Source organism: Mesoplodon bidens, assembly GCF_964165515.1.
Source record: "Mesoplodon bidens genome assembly, chromosome: 16".
NCBI classification, from domain to species: Eukaryota; Metazoa; Chordata; class Mammalia; order Artiodactyla; family Ziphiidae; genus Mesoplodon; species Mesoplodon bidens.
In genome coordinates, this window is record NC_138173.1 from 47,582,766 (window position 1) to 47,608,777 (window position 26,012).

General features: G+C 35.4%; 1 pseudogene across 1 annotated transcript in view; it reads right to left on the reverse strand.

The window, feature by feature from the left end:
* LOC308630029 (integrator complex subunit 10-like) overlaps positions 1-20,844 on the reverse strand; it is a 91,323-nt pseudogene extending 70,479 nt beyond the window's left edge. The window contains exons 1-2 of the transcript in view: positions 19,467-20,844; positions 18,425-19,144 (exon numbers count right to left, since the gene is read on the reverse strand). The product of the transcript in view is annotated as an integrator complex subunit 10-like (transcript). The remainder of the gene's footprint in view (positions 1-18,424; positions 19,145-19,466) is intronic.
* Between the last annotated feature and the right edge of the window lie 5,168 nt (positions 20,845-26,012).

The following is a 26,012-nucleotide window of genomic DNA, read 5'->3' on the forward strand; positions in this document are numbered from 1 at the left end:
CTTTAGAATCATGCTGATGGTTGAATGATTCATGTTATAAGAACGAACTATGTCTACCATCTTTTCACCTCACTCCACTCTCAATTATTTTCACTTTTGTTTCCATCCTTATGGCTTGGTGCTTCTTAGCAGTACCAGCTATATCACCGCTGTTTTTACACTTGCTTCTGGACATCCTGGGCTTGAAATAAAGATACTGTACTACTACTGTACTCTATACAGTACAGTACACAAAAAGCATAATCACTTGTAGAGGAGGCACACGTGTGACAATGTACGCTAGACACAACTAACTTACGTGATTGGACAGTTCGCAACTTGAAGGTTCATAGGTAGGGGACTTACTGTAGTTGTGTTGTGACAAATTTATGTAACTCAAAGCTTAAATCAAGAGCATTTTGTTTCTATAACTAATCTTTCATATTGCATTGTATCTTATTTTGTTAGGCACATTTTCTAATTATATTATTTCAAAGATTATTCAGTGTAAAGTTTGGATAGATGTACTTAATGATCTTTTGATATGCTTTTCATTCCCATAAATGTGACTATTTCATATTATGGTTTAATTGGTTTTGGTAGAATATGCATTTTGTGAAAATAATACAAATACATAATATGCATATAAAATATGCATATAAATATGCATATAAAATTCAGGCATAAACTGTTTATTATTCTAAAAGTAAAATATTTCAATCCTCTTCCAGTCAGTAGATACCATAAATGAGCTGTATCATATGAAACATCTGTTATAATTGGAGTATTCCTTAAAATGTATATTTCTTCATCATGCTTAAATATCATCCACCTTTGTACTTACCTTTCAGTTTTGGGGGCACTAGGTTAAACAATAGAGTGGATGGATTGGGACTCACCATAGATGCTATTTTAAATCAGTGCCTGTATCTATGATATTACCCTTGCAAGACGCTTTTGGAAGAGTTGATTTTCAATTATACCATTAGAGAGAAAGGCTAAAAATATTTTAATTCGCTTTTTTTGCTTGTATTTTTTCAGCTAGTTAAGCTAGGGTCTGTTTTGTCTAGGTTATTTGCAATGTCATCATCATCCAGAGAAATGTGGTTTGCAAATTAAAATAGTAACATCAGCAATTTCCCCTGAGACTTGTTTCTACCCTGCCAGAGGCAGTATCACTAACTAACAAATAGTGAGAAGGTTTCTCTCAGCTGCTTCTGTGCTTATGAGTGTGTGAGCACTGGCAGGGAGGGACCTGTCCTCTACAGATGCTAATACAAACTAATGTGAGCTATAATCATGAATTTCTTTTGGAGACATGGCATTACTATTATTACTACAAGAATGTTTGCCAAAGGCAAAAAAAAAAAAAAGCCAACCAAATAACAATACAAAATCTTTCTGATTCCTCCACTGTCTGCTTCATTAAGTGATTCTCCAGACCTCAGCTAAACGTATTTTCTCTCTGGACCTAATCTTGCAATCCTCACTCCTGTCAAAGTAGAAACATTGGCCAAGTAATGAAATGTGCAAAACCACAGCCTAAGAATACAAGCCAATTGTGTGTTTGTTTTGTTTTATATTTTTTATTATGTCCCTTAGCTTAAGTGAAGCTGAAGACCTAAAAGCTAATGTATCTTTCACAGTTACTGCATTTTTTTGAGAACTCATAATTAGGACAGAGGGAAGAGGAGTATAAAAACACATATTGTATATGTTTATGAAATAATGTAACAAACCATCAACATCTTTCTGAAACCAGTATTTATTGTGATTACTGCTTGTATTATGGAATTATTTTTTCTACTGTCTTTCATAATTTATAAAATAAACATTGGTGGAGCTGTTTGCCAGGTTGTGTGATGATGCTAGCATGAAAATATGAATTAGCCTCTAATATAAAGTAGGAACAGAGACGGATGGGAACATGGAGTAAGAAGTGATCATTTTGGTGAGGTGGGTTTAGAGGAGGTTAGATTTAAGCCAGATGTTCATGCTAATCAGACTAGGATGGAATAGTCTTCTTGGGAGAGTGAGCAATATGAAAATATCCTGGCCATATGAGACTAGCTCCAGAATCTAATCACATATTAAATGCATGAGACGGGCAGTATGTGGGAAAGAGTGAAATCTGATTTTTCAAATGACTTCAGTGACATATCAGAAGGAAAGGGTAGGCAGTTGATGCTGTGGCTTTTACCCTAGCTTCAAGGACACAGGAGGTCTGAATCTCTCTTAAAACATTAACTCAAGTAATTGTCAGGTGCTTACCTTTATTGGATCCAAGATGAATGAGAAGCTATTTGAGGGTTAGGTATCAGAAGAAACACCTGTACGTTTTGTCCAGATGTTTATTTAGTACCGAGTGGCCAGTATTGATAAGATGGAGCTACACTAGAGAGTAAGTGCTAGTTCTGCACCTTTGAGGGAGCTACATGGCCAGCTAGGTGTAAAATCCAGAGACACCCCAGAGCCCATGTGTTTCCTAATTATCCACACACAATGAGCCTTGTCTATTGTGAATACAAACAACTAGACTGTTGAATGACCAAGACATTAGAAACTCTGCCTGGAAGTCACCAGACCCCTTTTTATGCTCTGCTTTGCATGCAGCACTTTTTCCTTCTCTGTTTTCTAACACTTACCAAACAGTGCCAGGTGAAATTAGTTCTATCTTGTGAATTGGATGTTGATCTGAACTCAAGACCACTGCTGTTAGTAGAACAGAGCTGGAATCGGAGATAACAAGAGCTTCACATGTAATTATTTTTTATCATAAGTATTTCATTTTCACAGTATGATCATGAAAATTAAAACTAAAGCCACCAGTGTCCACAATCTAGAGATAATTATTAACACATACTTGATAGTGATATATATTTAATCGTTAGATTTCATAAATGTACTCTTTTATGTATGACTTTTCTCACATGTGCTGTGAATATTCTACCATGTTGCTAAGAATAAATATGCATCATGATTTTTAATGGCTGCATAGAATTCCACTGTGTGGCTATTACATTATTTAACCAATCTCCTAACAATACAATTGCTAATTTTTCACTATTAATTTCAATACTGTTTTTGATACATGTGAAAAATTGCTTTTCTGAAAATTATCAATTTATAATTCCACAAGTAGCATATGAGAGAGCATACCTACCCATTCTCCCACCAACACTGAATTTACGTTTTAAAAACCTTTTGTCAGCTTAGTAGATGGAAGACATTTTTTTGATATTTGTATTTTCTAATACTCTTTACATTAAATGGAAAATTATAAAGAAGAAAGTATCACTCAAAATGCTGCCATATAGACATAACTATGTTAAAATCCTGGTGCTAAAAAAAAATCTTGCTGCTTAGCCTTCTGAAAATTTTCAATGCATATATGCATATGAGTTTTAAAAATAAATTGGACTATACAGTTCATGCTACTTTTCACCAACAATATATTCCTCTAAAATTTTTTAATGAGAAAATGATGTTCTATTGTGTGTATTTCACGATTTCCCTATTGTTGAATATTTATGTTGTTTCTTATCTTTTTGCTATTACATAATAATGCTGTGATGAACATCCTTATATAGAGTGTTGCTCACTTGTCCAATTATTTCCTTAATATTCTTCTCTGAAAATGGAATTGTTTGGCCAAAAATTATGCATATAGTCACATTGTCTCTTATAAATACCAATTCCTGCCTTTATCAGTACTATATACAAATATCCATTTCCCTACACTCTAACAACACTAGATATAACAATATTTTAAACCTTTACCAATAAGATAGGTGAAATATATTTTAAAGTATACACCTTAGATTCAGTGAGATTGATTATTCTTTAATATTTATTGACTATTATTTCTTCACTTGTAAGTTGCCCTCTAACGTACTTTGCCCATTTTTTTATTAGACTGTTCATCTTTCCTATCTTTCCTTTAATGAAGAATTCTTTATATATTATAGGATTTGTCTGATACATGATTTTTACTTGACTTTTAATTTTGATTATGGTGATTTTACTGAGCTAAATTTAAAAAATAAGTAGAAAAATCTACAAATCTCTTTTGATATCCTTTCTGTTATAGGATTTTTCTTCACCCTAAAATTATTGAACTATTTTAAAAAATTTCTTAGAGTGTTTTCTTTTAAACTAGAAGTCGGTCATTAATTCATTTAGAGTTTTTCTCTTTTTTTTCTGCATTTTCCCAAATCCATTTTAACCCTTCTACTTCCTCTATCAATTTGAAATATTTTCTTGTATATAGATATGTTCTCTCAGTAGTGTTTAAAAATAAATATTAATAACAGATAGAACATGTCTCTACAGTATTTAGTCTATCATATACATTTTGGAATACTTTTCCCTCATTCCAATTTTAAATCCATTAAGATTTTCAGAGACTCTACATGAAATTTATAAATTTAGTGAGAATCTTTAGCTACATAATATTGATCTTGCTAATCTAAAAAAGAATTCTTCATTTAGTCAAGGATTCTTTCATGATGCTCATGAAAAGTTTACATAATTTACAGTTATTTTACCCATTTACTTTTTCTTTTTTTATTAATTTTTATTGGATTATAGTTGCTTTTCAATGTTGTGTTAGTTTCTGCTGTACAGCAAAGTGAATCAGCTATACGTATACATATATCCTCTCTTTTTTGGATTTCCTTCCCATTTAGATCACCACAGAGCATTGAGTAGAGTTCCCTGTGCTATACAGTAGGTTCTCATTAGTTATCTATTTTATACATGGTAGTGTATATTTGTCAATCCCAATCTCCCAATTCATCCCATCCCCTACATCCCCGCTTGGTATCCATACGTTTGTTCTCTACAACTGTGTCTCTATTTCTGCTTTGCAAATAAGTTTACCTGTATCATTTTTTCTAGATTCCACATATAGGCGATATTATACGATATTTGTTTTTCACTTTCTGACTTACTTCACTCTGAATGACAGTCTTTAGGTCCATCCATGTCTCTGCAAATGGCACAATTTCGTTCCTTTTTATGGCTAAGTAATATTCCATTGTATATATGTACCACATCTTCTTTATCCATTCTGTTGTTGATGGACATTTAAGTTGCTTCTATGTCCCGGCTATTGTAAATAGTGCTGTAATGAACACTGGGGTGCACATATCCTTTCGAACCATGGTTTTTTCCAGATATACACCCAGGAGTGAGATTGCTGGGTCATATGGTATTTCTATTTTTAGTTTTTTAAGGAACCTCCATACTGTTCACCATGGTGGCCGTATCAATTTACATTCCTACCAACAGTGTAAAAGGGTGGAAGACCTACAATAAATAGACATTTCTCCAGAGAAGACATGCAGATGGCCAACAAACACATGAAAAGAGGCTCAACATCACTAATTATTAGAGAAATGCAAATCAATGCTGTTGTTTATTCTCATGTTTTTTTGTGTATGGGGTTATTATGAATGAGGTTTTTTCTGTATATACATACACAGATATACACACATATATGTATATTTAATTTTGCATTGAAAAATGAAACATTCATTTAAAAAAGTTACAGGGCTTCCCTGGTGGCGCAGTGGTTGAGAGTCTGCCTGCCGATGCAGGGGACACGGGTTTGTGCCCCGGTCTGGGAAGATCCCACATGCCACGGAGCAGCTAGGCCCGTGATCCATGGCCACTGAGCCTGCGTGTCCGGAGCCTGTGCTCCGCAACGGGAGAGGTCACAACAGTGAGAGGCCTGTGTACCGCAAAAAATAAATAAATAAAAATAAAATAAAAAGTTACAGAAAATGTAACTACTATTTATAAAGTGTTCACTCATTGAACCACCACTGAGGTCAAGACATAACTTCTAAGTGTTCTAGAAACCCACTATGTGCCCCTCCCCTACCATGACCCTCTTCCTCCTCCAAGATGGTCAGTAACTTGACTTGTGATGATTATTGCCTTGGCCTTATTTATAGTTCTTATGTTAGAACTATACATCTGTAAATAACACAGTGTAGTTTTCCTTCTTGTTGAACTAAAATAACCATTATATTTTCTGGTGTAATTGATTTGTTACTTTTATACTTTAGCTGATACTCTGTTCAATATTTTAGTTGATGATCTTTTTTTAAAGAAGTAATTTGTCTTACCTCATCAGTAAATTACGTTATTTATCTTTTCCTTTCCAATGTCTATAATTCTTATTTAAACCTATAGGGTCGTCTTTTCCAGCTCTTAGTCTGATAGCATTGGTTAGAGCTAAGGCAACAATGATAAATAATGGCAATAGTGAGAATTCCAGGTTTTTTTTCCTGAAAAATGGCCATACGTTTATTGTTTTGTCATTATTACCATACAGTGGTTGTTTTGAGGTATATGTTTATTATGTAAAGCAATATTATTTTATTCCTATTTTCTGAGTTTTTTTCAGAAAAAATATAAAGTATTATCATGTGGCATTTTAGTGTCACTCAAGGCAATTGCTTGGCTTTGCTATTTTAAGTGCTAAATAAAATTTGTAGAGCTATTTGGAGAGAAAATTTATTTTATACTATTGGTATTGCCACCTGGAAACATAATATTCCCTAACTTAATATTCTTCAGGAAAACTTACAAAATTATGTACAAAAGACTTACAAAATTATGTAAGTCTGTCAAGTCTTGCTGAATTGTACACTTAAAATTGGCAAATTTTATTTCATGTAAATAATGTCAATGTCACTAGTAAATATAAATTTATACCTTTTTAAAAACTTTTTTTCTTTTCTTTTCTGGCCTGATAATATTGACTAGTACTTTTAGAATTATAGTAAATAATAGTGGTAACAGAATGACCCTAGGCTTTTTCCTGATTTCATGACTTGTGTATCCACTGTTTCACTATTAGGTATGATGATGGACTGTTGGTTTGGAATAGAACGTCCTTACCATGTTTACTAAGTATATTATATTCTTGTTTTGCCAAGTGTTTTCACAAGCAATATCTGCTGGCACATAACTATATGATCATATGGATTTTTAAATTTGGTTTTTGAATAGGATAAATTATATTAATAGATTTTCTATGTTAAATCATCTGTGATGCAATACTGGTAAAAAAAATATGCTTGCTTTTTATGTATTGTTTTTTAAATGTGAGACCTCAGCCTCTATTTTTAAAAGTGAGATTAAGCACTTGTTTTCTTCTTTGCTCTATCTTTATTAAATTCTGTTATTAGAGTTTTAATTAATTTATGAAATAAATTGGGAAGTTTTCCTTCTTATCATATGCTTTGAAACATTTTAATAAAATTGCATAAATTCATTGGATATTTTAAGATAATTGGCTTTTGAAACTACCTGGGTCATTCACCTTCTTGGGGGTATTTGACAAATTTCCCTAGTTCTCCTAGGATTATTGAGTTAGTTTTGTTAATTTGTATTTTCTCATGAGATTGTTTATTAGGGATGGTTTGTTTTTGCCAAGATTTCCTGCTTTGTAAGAACAAAGTTAAATTGATTTAAATCTGTTATTCTGCTATAATTTCAAATATGCTCTGCATATTTTGTTATATTGTTAGTGTTTTCTCTTTTTTATTAAATTAAGCTTACCAGAGTACATCCTCTTTATTGTTCTTTTTTCAAAGAGGCAGCTATTACATTTATTTACCATTTTCTGTAATTTCTTCTTATATTTTAGGTTTTTATTTCTATTTTTCTAGCTCCTATTTTTAATTCCTAGTATTTGTATTCATTCTTTTTATTTTATAGTAAGACATTTAATTATCACAAAAAATAGCTTTGACCACATTCTATGTATTTTAATATATAGTTCTTTTTCTGAAAGACTGTCTCTTAAACAATATAATTATTAAGAGTTTTATTTCCTCAAAAATTGATTTTTTCCTTATTATTTAAACAGTGGGGAGATAGTAAAGATTTTGACCAAGGAAGTGATATGTTTAGATCTATAGAGAAGTACCTGACAGCATTATGGAGAATGTATTGCAATAAAGTGACACTTAGGATGAGGTTTAAGAGGTTATTGCAAAAGTTTTCAGAAGAGGTGATGACTGATATGAGCAAAAGTCACATTGCAGAGGGGTGATCAGTTGAAGGAAGGAAAGATGAGGAAGCAGTGAAAGTCTGATCCTAAACTTAACCAGACAAGCAGGGTCAGCTACATCTGAGAGTGTAGCATTGGTTAACCTGATAACCAATGCTCAGGTCAACAAGAGCTGAGTGGGGGCTTTGGAAGAGATTGAGAAGTAGAGCCTTGAAATTTTCCTGGCACTATGAGACCATAGCCACAGTTGCTATTTTAAGACATCAGGCATGGCTGATAGGTAATTTGTGAGGGTGTCAGTGCACCCAAGGTGGTGATTCTAGATTATACATAAAGAAGATAAGCTCTATTTGGAAGGAAAGAAATTGCACTTAGGTGGAATTGTTCTATGAATGACTTAACATGGGCGTGTTTGTATTAGGAGAGGAAAGCATCAGTGATGAGGGAAGTTCTGTTTGGAATCCAGTAATGGCATGATGCCTTAAATCCCGGAACTTCTGGTCCATCATCCAAAGGCAAACCTCTTCTTCATCTGGACTCTTCTATATTCTCATCCATATACTGCATTTTCTTCACTGAACCCCATTCCACCATTCTCCTCCTCTTGCCTCATTCTTGGTCAACGTATTCATTTATCTTTACCATTTGTACATTTTATTTAATAGCAGCAACCTATTTAAAATAGTTTATTCTCAAAAAAATACACGTCCATAATAAAGAAAATTAAGCAAAACCAGGACATATAAGATAGCAAGTGTTCTCCGTACTCTCCCCCCTATATCACGCATCTCAGTTCACACAGGCAGACACTGTTAATGACTTGCTGTATAGCCTTCTAGACCATTGCCAATAAATAAGCAAACCCAAGAAAAAAAATGTTTTTCAAAAATTACATTATGATATACATACAAATCTATAACTTTCTTTTTTTACTTAAAAATACATTTTGGACTTCATATTTATAGTGTTTATAAGATCCTCCTCTTTCTTAGATATTGTATCATGTTCCATTATATGGCCGCATTGTAATTTTTAATGAACATTTATGTCATTTCCTTTTTTTCTTGTTATTATAAAAAACCTTTCAGTACTTTGAAAACTTGGCAAATGCTCCTTTAGGATAAATTCACATAGTGGAAATGATGGATCAAAGGCTAGGCATATTTCAAAATTTCAAAAGACATTGTCAAAAGTTTATATCAATTGAGACCCCAGCAACAGTTTAGGAGAACACTAATGTCCTCAGATTCACTCTAGCTTTGTCAATATTTTTAATGATTAATCTATTCATTCTAAGTCAGAAACCTCTACAGAGAAATAGTGTCAGAAAGACAAAAAGTCTTGCATGGTGTTCTCTCAATTAACAGTGTGGTTAGTGCTTTAACTTTTGCAAAGAGCTTTTATATATATTATGCCACTAAATCTTCAAAAGAATTTTTTGAAATACATTTTTTCATCTTCACTTCATATAGGAGCAAATTTAGGTGTGAGAAGATCAATTACTTGTTCAAAATCACACAGATGCTAAGTGGTTGACTTGGAATTCAAACTCTGATCACACATAACAGTTTGATAAAAATGGATATTTAAGTTCTGCTATGTTGTATTCAGATAACTGATACCATTTTGACTTGACATTTTTTCAACTAAACGTTATACTACCTTAAAATTAGTATATTTTACTTTTTTGAACATCCTTATATATTTAAAAATTATTATTCTCTCTTTAAATATTCTTTTAGAGGCTTAGTAACAAAACATAATACTAAGTTGTAGAGAAAATTTAACTTTCAGAGTAGAGATGCCTACTTTTTTTGATGAAAGCCAATGAATAAATAAGGTATATACTAAATACTAAATACTAAAATTTTCTCTGCAGAGAGGCTACTGACATCAGTGATAAAAGAATTTTGGGTCAGAGAGATATGGATTAAGAACTGTTTCTGCTACTTTCTGTCTGGCTGACTTTAGGAAGCTTACTTAACCTCTCCAAGCCTCAGTTTATACATCTATAAAATAGAGATATTAATTTACTTACCTCATATTGCATTACGAAGATTTAAAAAGGTATCCTATGTGAAATGGTTATTGAAGTGCCTGGCACATAAATGACATGCAATAATGCTGCTGCCATTATTATTATAATTATTATTGTTGTGGCTGCTAATATCATAAGTAATTTTTTAGAGACAAACATATTTCAGAATATTAGGTATTCCCATAAAGATTGACTGTCTTTCCTATGTTACAGAAACCACCATTTATATATGTTATTTTCCCCTTCCTTTAGAATGTATAATTTGTTCTAATCCTGACATGTTAAAGCTTCATTGGACCTAAAAGATTATTTAGTTATACAAATAAAGACATTTAAGACCAGACCTCTTGAGAAATTTTCCAAAGTCACACAGATTCTTGCTGCCAAAATAAGAATTTGATTCCTGGTCTCTGTTCTTTCTCCTTAAGGTTAATTAATTTATTCTTAAAATTACTGTGCATATTTAAAATATTTTACAGTAATTTCTAAAATTGTAAGCCAAATATTGAAAAATTTCCTTGGCACCACTGGTAGTTGAATACATATCTCTCCTGATTTCATTGAAATGAATTTCCTCCAGTTCAGAAACTGGTGAACTTTTGCCCTCTGTTATGCAAGTTCAGTTATTTTTAAGGAAAGATGACCAGACTGCAACTCTGGTAATTGTGTCAACTTCTTCAATAATACAAAATTTAATTCATTTTTCATTTGTCATATATCTTGTCTCTGTGATATTACAGACACTTAAAAGCTTCATCCAGTAACTAGTTCAAATTAAAAACATTTCCATGCCTGCATGTAAATTGTGCTGCAACTTTGTAATTGACTAAAATTATTATCTTACTATCATAATAGTAACTCAAGAAACTTAGACAATAAAATAGAGAAATGAATTGTTTTATGGAGGTAAGTAAAACTGGATATTTGTTCTGCCTTCATACTTTAAAGCATTGGTTCTCTGCCTGTACACCCTTAACTATGGAATAAAGTCACATACACACAAAAGCGATTGTTGATTTGCACAGTGGCTGCCTTAAAAACAAGCTGGCTTCTAACTTTAATTCAACAGAGAAAATTTTAAGCTCCAGCTGGTTAGACAACTATCCACTGGCAAATCAGAAAAAATAATTTAAAAATTTTACTTCAAGTTGGTTATTCGTAACTTAGGTTGTTTTTCCATAGAAGTAATGAGAATGATTCTTGGTCTGACAAGCTTCAGGAAAAAGCATAGTACTCCATAGATACCTCTAATATTGTCCTTATATTAATGTGGTCAGTGTGAGTCATATTTTCCCTATGGAAAATGAATTTACTTTTGAAGAGTTACATTCTTTATGAGGGACGTAAGTGATGCGATTCAGAATTTCCCAATGTTTACTTGCTTATTTTGGCTATCCACTCATCTGTTGTTGGCAACTTGAAACCATCAGTAGTTAAGACATTACCTCAGATTTTAAAGTTGAACATTTTGGTTTATATCTTTTAATTATAAGAATGGAATTCAAAGGATTGTATTTTCTGAGTATGTTATTGCTCTAAATTCGAATTCCACATCTTTTATTCAGAAATAATAAAGTGGGTTATAATGGAAGCAATGAAGGACATAGAATGAACATTATTTCCTCAATGTTTGTAGAAGAGATAAACAAAGGAATGCAGGGTAGGGATAGAGAGGAATGGAAGGATTATGATCAATTTCATTCTTTCACAACATAATGTAAATGTATTGGGACCTTCTCTGAGACTACAGCTTGAAGGTAAAGTAGAAGTGTGAGGTTACTGAATGAAGTTTAGAGAGGAAAAGTTATTGACCCTGGAGAGTAATGGTGCCCTGAGACCCTTAATTAATCACGTATCTTTATCATAGGTGTGTCAGTTTCTGCCTCTACCCTTCTTTCTGCTACTGATATTACACCTGCCACTACTTCTGTCTCTTCTTTACCTCCATGGCTGGGTTCAGCTCAAATAGGGGCAAGCAGGGAGAAAGACCTTTCCTTTCTAAGGTAAATTATGTTGACATTAGAGAAGGCCTTTTAATAAAATGTCTTTAATTCACCCACATGAACTTCTTTAGAGTTTTCTTGGTTAAACTTGGCCTTTTGCATTTCCATGTCAAGTTTAGAATCAACTGGTCAATTTCTTTCAAATATCTGGTAGGATTTTGACTGGTAAAGCATTGAATCTATAGTTCAGTTTTAAGAGATAATTGATATGTCTGCAATAGTTTATCTTAATAATGTGTTCTATATTCCTGGTAATTCCTATTAGTTGATGACCCTTCTCACTCCTCCCACTCCAGTCCATAAAAGAGTGAGCTATTCCATGCTCATTATTTCAGATCATCAACACCAAAACAGAACAGAAATCAAAGTTGTCAAGTTTTGGTTTTGGAACTCATGACAGAGCTAACAGTGTTGAGAGAAAAGGAATTTAAATCACAAGAAACTAGGTTTTTTCAAATTTCAAGTTCTTAACGTTAAAGGACTCAAAGCAATCAAAGTTTATGCAAAAAAACAGTATTTGGAGTAAATAGATGAAGAGCCAGATGGTCTCACATCCAGTCTAGATAAGGATTTCATGGGTGGTGCAAGAAAAAGGCAGAGAAGAGTGAAAGGGCTCTGAGGTGATGAATCCTTGAGAAGGGACTATGTGCTCAGCTCCTCCCAGGCCAAATCCCAGAGTTCGGGTGAACCAATAGAACCCCGGTAGATTTACAATTAAAAAGACAATGTGACTTGTGCATATCTTTCTGGGTGGAACTCTGAGAAGTAGCCAGCCTTATAGAGTTCCCAATACTTAGCTTATCAGAGGAGCAGAAAGAAAGGGATTTCTAGGCAGATGGGCCTGAGGCACTGCAGAGTCCTTGAGCCCCTCCTGGTGAGGGTGAATTTAAAAGCCCTCTCATTCCTCATCCTCTGAGAGGAGATTGGAAATAGAAAAGATTCCAGACCTGCAAGTCCTTGGTTGTAAGCCGAAAAGAGTGTTTGTGTTGAGACCCCCTTAAAGAGACTGAGAATAGTGGTTTGAAATAGAACTTAGTTCAGACATAGAAAAATAAGAAAATTTACATGAGTTTAAAATACTTTAACAATTTTAAATTTTATTAAATTTATTAAATTTTACTTAACTAAAATTTATTTTGGGGCCTAATATTTATAGATAATTATTCCACATATTCTTGGCTAAGACAGAAATTTCTTGTTCTTGAATGAGAATATAATACAGTAAGCATGTCAACTTGCCCCAAATTAATTTATTAATTTGGAAAAAGTCAAATTATCTCTACCCTATAGCTTATGACAGAATGCATTCAAAATGTGTTACAGAGTTAAAATGATAACACTATACAATTATTAGAAAATGTGGGATGTATTTATCTGATTTTGAGTATGCTTTTCAAAGCTTAAAAAGAAAACGGAAAGAAAAAGATTGATGGGCATTTGACTATCTAAGAAATCTAAAAATTCATAACATAAAAGTAAAATCTAAATCTAAAATATTATTGACATAAAAATAAAATTCACCATAGGTAAAACTAAAAGCAAAGAACCACCTGAAAATACATATTTATAACATATATCTAACAAGAAAATGAAAAAACTCATTTTAATTAAAATGCAAATTTAGTGTCGCAGTCTTTTCAATACTAAATTGGAAAAGGCAAGAAATAGATTAATACTAGATATTAAGGTTTGTAAACATGCAATCTCACAGAGTAGTGATGATAGATAATAAAAATATCTGATAATCAATTTGGAAATGGGTATCAAATGCCTTTAAAATATTTACTTCATTGATTAATTCAATATTCTAGGAATATAGTTTAAGAAAATAGAAGTACACATCAGACTGTAGTATTATGTGATAGAAAAAGCAGCAGTAACTTAAATACCCAACAATAGGGGATTAGTTGAATATTTTATAGTGTATAATATTTTATATAGTATAGTATAGTATAGTATAGTAACAGATTCTACACTGCTGTGTAAAAAATCACATTTATATAATCAGTGATGTGGGAAAACTCTCACAAAATATGTGGATGATTAAAAAGAATATGTTGATGTTGATATATGATAGAGCATATGATCCCAATTTATAAAATTAAATGTAGAGAAGCTCTTTTACCTGACCTCTACTTAACAGAAGCATCAAATGTTCCCTCTTTCTTTTGTAACTTATCTTTACTGATGTCAATACTTATGGAGAGCTGGCAGCTCCCTAGGATAGCCACATTTTTATTACACCTGTTGATTTATATATAGATTTGGAGTCAGATGTGTTTTTATATCTTAATATCATTTTCCTTGGTCCTATAATTACAAAGCCTAATTACAGATTAAAATTAGTGAAGAAACACTTATTTATTAATTAAATTAAACTTACATATCATGTATGTATAATTTTTAAAGGTTCTGTACCTTATAAAACCTTTTTCTGATTAACCAAAGACTGCTGGCTATCAGATAGAAGTGATTCTACTGCACATGTGTGTATAGAAAAAATCTTGGGAGTCTTAACACCAAAATGTTTTAGTAGTTGTCTCTTGATAGCTATCATGATTTGTTTTTTCTTCAAACATTTATTTTTCAATTTTCCTAGAGTGAAAATGAATTACTTTGTTCACAATTTAAAGTTATTTGAAACAAAAAAGGACCTCTCCAACCCCTCCCCCACAAAAGGTATTGGGCTTTTTGCCTAAATATGGGGTCATTGCCATTGTGGTTCCAATGTGGTGTGAGCTTGAGATGTTTGCTTCCATACCATTGGAATCTCCACCTATTCTGTGTTCTGATAGACACAGCTAAAGTTGAGACAATGCATCCTGAGTTTTTTTTAAGTCTAGCAACTACACAAAGCTCATGATGAAAACAAGCATCCATTACAGCAGGCAAATTGTACTTAGTGCCCAACAAATGTTCAGAACCAGGGTGTGAACGATTATCCTTGTGAAGGATTGACATCTTGCAGGACAGGTACTTCCAGACCCTGCCCCAGCCCTCCAGGTATGCTTGGTTGGCAGCTTATTACAAGCAGGTCGTACACTAACTTATACCATGTGTTAGTTAGTTAGTTATTTATACAGTAACTTATACCACATATATACCATGTGTTTGTCATTCAGCATATAAATATCAGTCCTTTGCCTAGCACATAGTAACTCTGTAAATAGTAAGTTTTCCTTTAGAAGATTATGGGAGGGGTGCATGTAATAACAATAAATTTTGTTTAGATGATAAACTACATGACAGTGGTTTTTAGGTCTGTTTCCTGTATAACTTCTCTGGACTAAACACAGACTGAATCATGTTGGAACTAAATGTTATTTAATGTGCTACTGAAGTGTCTTCCATTTTGCATGAGTGCTTTCTGTCCATGGTGTAACACTGTGATGGCATATTCTTTCAAATTATATTTATATTCCCAGACCCTATTCCCTAATTTGCTTTTCTTTTCTAATGCCTTTTCTTCCCCTCTGAAGTCCATAGTATTTTAAAAAATACATATTCCTTGAGAAGATATTGAGCTTTTGCTTAGGGTCATACATAAAAGTGTTTGATTTAAATAATCACGGGAGTTAAATTGCATCTGCCAGGGAGTTCTACATTTTTGGCAGTTATAGGCTGCCTTTATTCAGTTTAATGATGAAGATTTGACTTCGTTGGATTTTTTCTTCTTAGTAAAATGAATGGTGCATCTTTCTTTAATTGTGATCCTCGTCAACCATTTGGCCCAGTAATGGTATGCAAATTAAACTCTTTAAAAATTAATGCTAACATTTATTAAATAATGCATCATACAAAAAGGTAATTTGAAATTCCAAGTTAGACTCCCTATCTGCTCATGAGAAAGTATTTTTTGTGCCATCTTCCTAAAACATCTTTATAGTCTTTCTAAATACCTTGAATGTTTTTTCCAGTATTTTGCAAAATTATCACCATGGAGACTGTTCATGTAGACAGACTCTTTATGCTTTTCAATTTTGGTCTGTATAAACTCTCAGATTTTGAATTTATATCACTGCTCTGACTTTCTAAACTTAAAAGTGCTTATAGATGTTTCCTTACCACAATTTAAAGACAAGTCTAATTAAGGGGTATGTAAACTTAATTGTACAAGCTTACCTTCACTGTTGATTCTCAAAGCAGAATGTATATCATATGCTTGGGAATTCCCTGGCAGTCCAGTGGTTAGGACTTGGCGCTCTCACTGACGAGGGCCCAGGTTCATTCCCTGGTCAGGGAACTAAAATCCTACAAGCCAGGCTGTGCAGTCAAAACAAAAACAAACAAACAAAAAGAATGTATATCACATTGCTAGTTGGACAATTGTAAACCTTATGTAACATCCCCACCCAGACAGCAGTGAACATAGCATTCAGCCTTGTACATTAGTGATTTTGCAAATTTGATTTGGGAATTTTAAATAATATTGTGACTATAATCGGCATAATCTGAGAAGAATGAAACTTCTCTGAGACAGATTTAGTGTGGTGTTAAGAACAAGAGTGGTAGAGTGTGACTGCTGGGTTTGAATGAATGCCAGTCCTATCAGGTCTGAGCTTTACTATCTCAGACAAATTCCTTAACCTTCCTGGGTCTCAGTTTCTTCATCTGTGAAAATGACATCAATAATAGTAGCTATCTCATAGAGTTGTTATGAGAACTATGAAACACTAATAAAGTACCGATCCATAGCAAGGACACAACAACTATTAATGCATTATTATTACCTTGAACATTTTTCCCTTCACTGAGAAAACGTTAGCAATATTACTTAAGTGAATTTTCAAAGGATTTGACAATAATTTCGATTTGATTTGCTAACCTAAGAGCAAGAGTCAAATATCTCTTTACTTTGCATTATCTATAGAAATAGAATTTGGGAAAGAATGTAAAATTCTTCATTACAGACAGCTGTTTCTTCCATTCGATGTGAATTACTAAAAAAGAGAGATTTCTCATGCATGTTTTTCTTTCAACAAACATGCATTTAACACCAGCTCTCAATATAGACAAGGCTTTGCGCTGACTCTAGGCAGGGAAACATAGTAAGAGGAGATACGGTCCTTATCCTCAGTTATCCGGTAGTTAGCAACAGCCATCCTAATACATCAAAAGTTAATCATAAGATTAAAAAAAAAAACAGACATTTCAAGAAGTTATAATAATGAAAAAAGTCATCATAAGATAGCATACAATTAAACATTTAAAAGATGATATAAACAATAAATGTGTTTGCTTATTTTATATTTGTTTGTTTAATAACCTTCTTGTTTCATAAATATGTAAAGATTCCATGCTAAGCGTTTAGATAGGAGTAAAGTGGTTGGGTTGGTCTACGAGGGCTTCATGAAGGAGGTGGACCTTGGGAACATTTTGAAGATTGAGTTCCAGGCAGGCTTCATCTCTTAGACTGTTCCATAAGTGTTAATAAGTGATCTACATGTTAATTTGGAGATGGGTATACCTTAAGGGCTCAACAGTTGCCATCATGCTTAATTACTGTTCACATCCACCCTGCAGTAAGCTTACTGAGCTTTCATCAAGAAGCAGGTGGAATTAGTAGTAGAAGATAGATCACAAGCTTGATCGTTTCAACAGTTCTATGTTTATTGAGGACCCAGTCAATCTCCCCCCACCTCCAAAATTCAATATATATCCCAGCCACTAGGGAGAAAGAAATGGATTCATTGTTGGTTCCTGGCCTCCAGCTGCTCACAGAACATGGAACAAGTATTTGTTCTGCTTTATAATACATGCAAAGATAAGAGTAAGCCAGAGGTGTGATGAATGGGGGAGTGGGTGGGAGTGTATGTGTCAGGGAAAGCTTCAGAGAAGAGCCAGGGTTTTTCATTCTCTGCATTCCTGAATAGAAGCCAAATAAAGTTTTAATTTGGGGTCAATTCAGAGTGCTTCACAGCTTTTTCCTTTCCACTGAATCTAAAGCTATGATCAGTGAGTAAAAATTGCAAAGATAAGTATCATTCAACCAGGAGTCTGTGGGGACAGTCTTTTTGACTGACACTTTGGTGTCCTTAGTTTGTTTCAAAAATGGATTTGGAAGATACTCTAAATCACAAATAATTAATAATGGATGTAAGCACAAACTGGTTCCCCCTACACTTAGGATATATTTTTTTCAATTGCTCATTTATTCTTTTATTTATTCAGTCATTAATGTATGTGCCAGACAGGCTCTGTACAAAATTTTTTGGTTGATTTGGGAACAAACAAGTACAATTTATTTCTTCATGGATTCTTTTATTTTTTTTTCAAATTTAGGATGATTTTATTTACAAAACAGGTTCTTTTGTTTTACAAAAATTACAAAATATGACAAAAATAGAAATAGCTTCTTGGACTGTTGGGAACTACTTCTAAGCAGCCAATGAGTTAAAACACCGATGGTCTTCTTCTTTTGAAGAGCGATGACTGCAACGCTCAGCGGCGCTTTATGTCTCCTCAGAGCCCCGCGACTGTGGGCTGCCTCTGGCGGGAGGGCCGGTGAGGCCAGAGTCTGGAGCAGCAAGATCTTCTCGTTGACACAGAACCTGTGCAGCACCAGCATCAACTTCTCCCCACAGCGGGACACCTGGCGCTCCATGGCCAGGCGGAAGTCCTCCTTCAAGCCCTTGGTGATGCCCTGGGTGACCGTGTGGTGCTTGATCAGCATTCCTTGATTGGGCTATAGTTCCAGATGGATCTTCCCACCTTCCTGAGTTCTCAGATAGGCGAATTCCTCCAGCATGTTGATATTTGTAACATAATTGAAAAAATTCTCATATTGGAAGTTTCCTTGCTGGCAAATCTTATTGACAGCTTTCAAGAAAAGGGGGTCTCTCCCCACGGTCACTCCTGCTGAAGCAGCACGATCATGTGCCCCAGCACCATGTCGTCTCTGCTGTCTGAGAAGGCTCTAAGCTTAAAACAAGCTAACATTAAGTGCAGGCAATAGGGCACGATAGCCTTGCTGGTACAAGGCTGAAGCTTCAGATATGAACCTTTTATACACTTGGGCTTTATTTTTGAGGGTTCTTCCTGTGACTTGCCTTCGTCCTGGATGGGAAGGACCATGTAGCACATCAAATCAAGGACTTGGGCCTTCCCTGGTGGCACAGTGGTTGAGAGTCTGCCTGCCAATGCAGGGGCACAGGTTCGAGACCTAGTCTGGGAAGATCCCACATGCCACAGAGCAACTAAGCCCGTGAGCCACAACTACTGAGCCTGCGTGTCTGGAGCTTGTGCTCCGCAACAAGAGAGGCTGCAACAGTGAGAGGCCCGCGCACCGCGATGAAGAGTGGCCCCCGCTTGCCGCAACTAGAGAAAGCCCTTGCACAGAAACGAAGACCCAACACAGCCAAAAATAAATAAATAAATAAATAAATAAATAAATAAAATTAAAAAAAAAATCAAGGACTTTCTCATAGGTCATTCTGTACTCCCCCAAGGCAAAGTGGAAGGTCACCAGCTGGATGAGTGCCCTCTGATGCTCCAAGGTCCCCTGTCCCGAGATCTGTGGCTGAGGAAGTGGTCCCTGGAGAGCCACCAAGTGGTGCAGGCTCGCTATGGCCTTTTTATATTGACCCTGATTGATGATCATATCATTGAGGAAGATTCTCAACCAAAGCCGAGTATCCGTCTTCCACGCCAAACAAATTCTTATAAATTCCTTGTCAAGGAATTCCAGGGAACAGAGCAGCTCCCAGCTCTCTCTGGCCAGCTTAAAGCTTTCCAACACCTCGATTGAGTTAGCAAGTTCTGCCTTATTGACAACAATGTGACAGTTCCTTCCTTTTGCTGAACAGTCTTCATCGTCCGAACTCATGGTTTTTTCTCTTCCCTCAGCTAGTTTCCTCTTTTTATGTATGTGTTTATTGCGATCAATTTCTACATCACTGTATACATTGGATATGTCTTCCAGAAGAACCAGTGGAACTTGGCTAGGGCTATTAGGACCTTAGAACAGAGATTGCTGTATGCTGTTGACATACTGAAATGCATTCTTAAAGAAGACCAACATAGCAGAATAAACCACTTGGTTTTTATATTTTGCATGAGCTTCGTTATCAAAGTTGTTCACGTATCTGCAGAGATCCTTCATTCTATGCAAAATATCACCATAGCTTCGTCTTCCTTTATCCATCTGCCAGTCACATCTCATTCCAACAACATTCAAAATCTTCAACAACCTCTCCCAAGGGTCCACGATCTGGGATGATTTTTCAGTCAGCCCCTCTGTTATGTACTTCTGAGAGCTACGTTTGTTCGGTGACATTAAATCAGACGTTCCTTGGGCACCTTGACGCCGACTCTCTATTTGAGTAGATCTAGTGACATAATTGATATTAAATTCAGCTGCTTTGTTCAAGTACTTATACACCAAATTGGCGGGCAACCGAACGTCATGGTTGTTAATTATTAGAGGAAGGACATCACACACAAATAATTTTCTAAAACAGTTAACAGGAGATTCTTGCTCTTCAATAGTTTCAGCCTCCAATAGTGCCTCCCCAAGGCCAACCCCATGCTGTACCACTGTTTCAGGGAATCGTCTCAAAAGTAGAACCAACATTTCTGATCGTTCCAAAGTGTTGAAGCATTGTTCTGTAACCTGTAGTAACATTTCACACTGGACCCGACCAGGAAGAGTTTCAAATAAACCTGGATGTTGAAGTCAGCGGAGTAGAGGCTGCAGGCCATTAGCCAAGCCTTGGCAGCCCATAGGTCCTGCTGCACCAGCTCGCGGGCTCGCTGCACCAGGAACACGCAGTCGCCCTGGGCCGACATGACGCGGGAGGCCTTTTTTTAAAAATTAATTAATTAATTAATTAATTAATTAATTAATTTTTGGCTGCGTTGGGTCTTCGTTGCTGCGTGCGGGCTTTCTCTAGTTGTGGTGAGTGAGAGCTACTCTTCATTGCGGTGCATGGGTTTCTCATTGCAGTGGCTTCTCTCTCTTGCAGAGCATGGGCTCCTCGCGTGCAGGCTTCAGTAGTTGTGACTCATGGGCTCTAGGGCGCAGGCTCAGTAGTTGTGGTGCACAGGCTTACTTGCTCTGTGGCATGTGGGATCTTCCCAGACCAGGGCTCGAACCGTGTCCCCTGCATTGGCAGGTGGATTCTTAACCACTGCACCACCAGGGAAGTCCTCTTCATGGATTCTTAAAGTCTAGCATTTTATACTTAGCTGTCTTACAGAGCTGTCAAAGTCCATTAGTTGGTAAGAATAATTATCCAACAGATAAGGAAATAGTCCATTGCAGTGTGGTCTTAGATTCAGAGCCAGCCTAAAATAAGGGAAACTTTCAAGTATTATCTAATTCATTAAATACGGAATCAATTCAATTCAAAAAAAATAGCAAAATAAACAAGATACAAGTCCGTAAACTTAAAAACAGCACAGTCTAAATTCAAATGATGAATAGGACGTTTATTAGAATATTTCACTGAGATGAAGTCATTAAAATTTTTAGTGATAGTTAAGAAATTGGGTGATTTCTGAAAATGCTACTATTACCAGTCATACCACTAATAATGACTGCCAAGTGCTTTACATTTTTTTTAAAGATTTTTTTTGATGTGGACCATTTTTAAAGTCTTGATTGAATCTGTTACAATATTGCTTCTGTTCTATGTTTTGTTTTGTTTTTTTGGCCACGAGGCATGTGGGATCCTAGTTCCCCGACCAGGGATTGAACTCACAACCCCTGCATTGGAAGGCAAAGTCCCAACCACTGGACTTCCAAGGAAGTCCCCAAGTGCTTTAAATTTAAGGTACATTTTTTCCTCACAGCAGGTGCATAAGTACGTACAATCATCTCTATTTGCAAAGGAGGAAACTGAGGCTGAGAAATGTTGAGTGATTTGCCTTCTGTCAGGAAGGAGTTGATAAGTGGTAGAGCCTGCACTGTATTTGATCTCTACTCAGTCTGTCAGAATTCTAATAGAAAAGAGATATTTCAAGATGGTCATCAATGAAAGAATTATAATTGTTTAGCTTTTATGCACTGAATTTTAATCATAATATCTGGAGAGTCTTTCCAGAAGGCTGCTTTTTCCCTCTATTATCAAGGTCTTGGTAGCTCCAGTGCTGGCGATCATGGAAGGTGAGTATCTAAGTATAACTCATAGAAACTACAAAAATGTTTTGTATTTTACTAGAATCAATACATGAAACACTGGAGCAAGGACATATGTGATATGTATATAAAGGAAAAGTATAAATTAGTGCTAGGGGCAGCATGGGTAGTGATTACATAATCCCTATCATTTTAGGCAGGAGAGGCCTTCTGGAATAGGTCTTATCTCAGAGCCTGACTGAATGATGGGAAGCAGATAGCTGGCAGAGGTGGGCAGGGGTGTTATTTTTGGCAGCGGCTAGGACTTGAAGGTGGGAGTTAGTAAAGGGCTTTGAAAAAAGTGTTTAAAAGAGCAAAAGGGATTAGTAGGGGTAGTTAATCACATCTGGAAAAGACAGGGAAAGTGTGAATTTTGCGTCTCCTAAATGAAATATTTTGAAACAGAAGAAAGCTTTTTTTTTTCTTTGATATTAATATGTGGGTGGGATTCTAGCATAATGCCCCAAGGAGCACTAGATTCATGACATGGCAGATATTTTATAGGACTTTAACTGGTTTAAGTACAGTTAAAAATAAAGATGGCCTGACCAATTGTTGAGGGCTGGGCATGGGAGTGTAAATGGTAGAAATATTTTATTAATAAAAATAGTCATATTCAACTGTCCATAGAAAACAGAGCCTGAGTCAAGGATTGAGAGGTGATGCTTCATTTGGGGGGTACAATTTTCAGGGTAGTGAAAGTGAGAAAGGGGGAAGTGAAGTTGCTAAGGGTGGGAAGCAATAGTAGGTGAAGTGTTACCTCGCGGGCTTCTGCTTTAGGATAAACCTAAAAGAGACAAAGACAGTGGCTTGGGAGGTGCATCCACTTGGTCACTTGGTATCTCTGATCAGACGACTTGGTGAAAGTGCCTTAGAAGAGTAGGTGGGAAGAAAAGAGGGAGACAGAATTTTTCTGACTGATGTCTGCATCTCCTCTCTCTTCTTTCTTATTGGTCAAATTTCTTCCACTAAAACACCCCACCCCAGCCAACACACTTACCCATTAGACAGCTGCTCAGAACCTAGATTTTATACTCCTCAGTGTGCCGTTACATTCAAGTCTGGAAGTGGTGAGAAAAACCACAGATTCCAGGTTTGCGTCTGGTCAGATTGGTTGACTCTAGACAAGGGAGCACCAGAGCATAAGCTGAGTTGGATGGTTGTGACTGTATCAGAGCAAGTGGCTGAGCCTCAGAAGAATCTGAGGAGGTGCAAAGAGATACCACATTTGTTTCTGCTTATTATATGCCAAGCACTACACTAGAACTTTGCATGCCTTCAATCTATTACTATTCTCATTGTACAGTGAGGTATTCAAACATTAGAGAAGTAGTCTTGTCTTCAGATTTGAAATCAAGCAGTTCTTATTAACCTATTGGAGGGCAATTTGTTTTTTTACCTTCTCTCCCCCTCCCCCTTCCCTTCTCTCCTTCCCCTCTCCTCCTTCTCTTTCTCCCTCCCTTTCTCCCTCCCTCCCTTCTTTCCTTCCTTCCTTCCCTTCTTCTTTCCTTCCTTTCTCCCCCCATTTCTCTATCCTCCCTCCCTCCATCCCTCTTAAATCATAGAAGGTGAAGATAATACAGGAGAATGAACTAATTTAGCATGTTCCCAGAATGATTTTGTTCACTGAAAGCAACTGTCTGTGTGGATTACTTTTGGAAGGAATGTGACTGCTACAATGCATCATGGAACCCACTTCTGGGTGCTTGGTTTACAACAAGGCTAAAGAAATGCTGCAGAGGTCCTGAAGAAATCAATATTGACTTTATGCCACTAAATATTTCCCCCATTCTCAAAGCTAAGAAAAGATACCTGGCTTCCAGTAAATATTCACAAAGACTTCGCTACATGATTTCCCAAAGCCTGTGTGGATTTGAAAGCACTGACTGCTTAAGGAAGCATTGACTGTGCTGTGTATCTGCATGATGCTGGGCTCTATATGAACAGAGCACCTTGACTTATACAACATATTCAAAGCAGTGAGTTTAATATATGTTATACTCCTCTATATTTCATGGATAGTATATAGCAGGTCTGGTATAGAGCAAGCTATAAACTGCATTTAGATTAGGAATCAGTGAAGAAGGAAGAGCACTTTCTTTCTGTTTGAGAAGATGAGTTTAGGATTCTTGACAGAAATGTAAATTTTAAACATTTTCAATCACAGGAGGAAAGAAATTGATGAGCTGTGAGCTGGCACTTACTCCCAGCATTCATTCAGGAGGCATGGAGGAAATCGGTATGAACTCACATATCAGAACCTATACTCTCTCAAGCCTTGACTCCTCTTTGTACAGTGAGCAGCCAACTATTTTGACCATTACTATGGAAAATCTGGGAGATGATAGCTTTGGAAAATCTGGAAAAAAATCAGGAAGAGGGATTCCCTGGTGGCACAGTGGTTGAGAGTCCGCCTGCCGATGTTGTGCCCCGGTCCAGGAAGATTCCACATGCCGCGGAGCAGCTGGGCCCGTGAGCCATGGCCACTGAGCCTGTGCATCCAGAGCCTGTGCTCCGCAACAGGAGAGGCCACAACAGTTAGAGGCCCGCGTACCGCAAAAAAAAAAAAAAGAAAAAAATTAAAACCTTCTTTACACTAAGGTCTATTTTGAGGTTATCTATTCTATATCACTGATCTGTCAATCTTATGCCAGTTACATAATATTTTAATTTTATTACATAATTGTTGGAAGCAACCCTCTTTTTCTCTCATTTTTTATAATTGCATTTGTTACTATTTTTAAACTTTAATTCGGGATGAAATATAGAGGAATTTTCTAAAGGCTTCTCTCAATAAAAATCTCATTGAAATGGTCAAATCTGTTAATTAATTTGGGAAAAAATGACATTTTCCCCAATGATATTAATTTCTTGTAATATTGTATTATTGCCAGTGAATAGTGCTTGTGAAATAGTTTCTTTTTTTGAATTAAGATCATCTTTGTACCCTTAAAATGATTAATTTTGTAAATGCGCCAAAGGTATTTGAAAGGGAAATATTTGCACTGGTACAACCATGTCATTTTTATTTTTTGAATTTTCTATATTCCTATTTTAAGCTGTGGTATTATTTTAAAAATCTGAACATTTCGAGAAGCATATAGAATAGTACCATAAACATCCTTTTTTTTTGTTTGTTTTTTTCCCTAACACCCAGCTTCAATAACTACCAACTCACAGCTGGTTTTGTTTCATCCTTACCTCAATATGTACCCCATTTCTGGATTCTTTTTAAGTAAATCCTAGACATTACAAAATGTTATTTATAATGACTTCAGTGTATATGTCTAAAATGTAGGACTCTGAAAACATAATATTAGTATTTCAACTAAATAAAACTAGCAATAATTATTCAATATCAAATATCCCCCAGTCAGTGTTCAAATTTCCAACTGCCTCATAATTTTTTCTTTTTTTTTTTAACAGTTTGTTGGATTTAAGCATTGTGACTGGATTTTGTGCTTCCCACACTTCTTTTAAGCTATACATTCCTCCTTCATATCTTGGTATTTTTTTCCTCTCAATTTGTTTGTTGAAGAAATCAAATTGTTTGTTTATAGTTTCCCACAGTCTGTACTTTGCTGATTGCATCCCTGTGGTCTGGTTTAAAATGTTTCTCTGTCCTCTATCTCCTGTAATTTGGTAATTAGATAGAAATGCTTTATCAGATTCAGGTTCAATTTCTCTTTTCAAGCAGGACTATTTCACTGGTGGTGGTAAGTTCTTCCAGCAGAAGGCACATAGTGCCTGGTTGCTGCTTTTTGTGATGTTAGCGGTCTTTAATCATTACCCAGCTCCATTCATTAGGAGTTGCAAAATAGTAATATTTTTACTTTATTCTACATA